Genomic DNA, 257 nt, shown 5'->3' on the forward strand with positions numbered 1-257 from the left:
CATTCGATTAATGAAAATCAGATCGAGTCACGAGAATTTAGATGAAATCAAGAGAAACTACACTGGAATCGCTCGGAATCAGGAACTACACTGGAATCGCTCGGAATCAGGAACTACACTGGAATCGCCAGGAATCAGATTAAATAAATTGAAATCAGACGTGAAAGACCGTAGATTTTTTTCTGGGCGCGACGGGCGAATAACACGTTTCCTCGGATGTCGCGCCTCGTGGGTGTGACTCCACTTAGATTTTTTGA

Source organism: Penaeus monodon, chromosome 22, assembly GCF_015228065.2.
Source record: "Penaeus monodon isolate SGIC_2016 chromosome 22, NSTDA_Pmon_1, whole genome shotgun sequence".
Taxonomy (NCBI): Eukaryota; Metazoa; Arthropoda; class Malacostraca; order Decapoda; family Penaeidae; genus Penaeus; species Penaeus monodon.